Source organism: Cariama cristata, unplaced genomic scaffold (assembly GCF_000690535.1).
Source record: "Cariama cristata isolate BGI_N322 unplaced genomic scaffold, ASM69053v1 scaffold10765, whole genome shotgun sequence".
Taxonomy (NCBI): domain Eukaryota; kingdom Metazoa; phylum Chordata; class Aves; order Cariamiformes; family Cariamidae; genus Cariama; species Cariama cristata.
In genome coordinates, this window is record NW_009615768.1 from 23976 (window position 1) to 25469 (window position 1494).

Here is a 1494-nt window from a genome sequence, read left to right on the forward strand (position 1 = left end):
TCTAAGGAGCCTTTCGTCAGAGGCAGGTGATGGGGCTGCCGTGGTGCCAAGCCGGGAAGTGGTGAGATGGGTGCTTGCAGCTGCTGTAGGGACTTCCACCGCTTCCCCAGTGCATTGCCAATGGCATTTCTACATCAGACTAGTCTTTTGAAGGCACACAGTAGAACAGCATGAACTTCCCTTTAGATACCATTTGCATCACTGGGGTGTACAGGTGTAAAACATTGTCCTGCTTAAAGACCCTGAGGTCCTGGAGGCCAGCCTATGTGTTGGTAATGTAAAGCAGGTGGTGCACTTAGTGTGTTGAAGGCTCTGCTGGTGTGGGAGAGGAGGGCAGGTCATGTGTGAGATGCTTTGGATTTGAAGACCTCACCAAGAAACCCTGACTTCCATATTATGGTTGCTGAGTGTTTTCTGTTCTTGTGGAAGGAGGAAATTGCGATGCTTTCGACTGGCACAAAATGTCACCTGTACGAAAGGCTGAGCTTTGAGGCTTGGCAGGATGAACCTAATGCCTAACGGTAACCATGTAACAGTTTGGCACCATCATGGCGAGAGTGGGGACCAAGTTTCAGGTACCCATTTTCTGCATGGATCCTGCTTCCTCAAGGATAACTCTGGGGTTGGGAAGAGAGAAGGGTGATGTGGGCTGTTGGTGGAGCAGGAGAAATCTGGTTTCAGCTGAGGATGGCATCCTTGGTCTGGTGTGGTCTGCAGCGCGCTGGCCATCCGCGGGAGACTCGGTGGCCTTTTCAGGAGCTCCGCTGGGCAGAGAGGCCATGCAGGCTTCCCACAGCCAACCTCTACCATCTTCCCCCTTGGCATGCGATTTATGGCAGATTGATTTTACAGCCTTGCGTTTGTGCCTAAAGAAGAGTTAAAGGGGGAAAAAAGAATTACTTAAGGAGGGCTGAAGAAACCCACTGGGGCCTGACTCCTGCCCTGGGGCTGTATGAGACAGTTCAGGTGAATTTTCTGGTTGCTCTGAGTTTCGGTGGTCAGGAAAGCTGAGAAGGAGCAATCAAAGCTGATGCTTGCAGGTGACTCCGAGTGGCTGTGAGTGTTAGAGAGGAATTACTGCCTGCTGGCTTTGCAGAGCTGCCATGTGCATCGTGCAGGGTCTCCTTGGGCAGCAGATACTGAACTTAGTGGGGTGATGGGCTGGTGCAAGGTGGAAATGCTAGGCTTGGCCCCATGCCGTGGAGTGCCTTTCCTGTGGGTGACTGAGCAGCGCCCAATGGCACAAGCTGGCGTAGGCTGGGTTCCTCTCCACCCAGACTGCTTTGAAGAAAAGAGACATTGGTGATGATTAGGAATATATTAAATATTTTCACATCTAAGCTAAACGCTCTCATCCTGTGAGTCCCCAAATTCTGTTTGTACCGTTTCTGGGTGGGCTTTTTGGTGAGCTCAACTTGCAGGGCTTGGGAGAGTGGCTCTGATAGCGTTGGCCATCCTTGGAAACAGTCCTCAGCTGTGGCAAGGTGCTGTGGG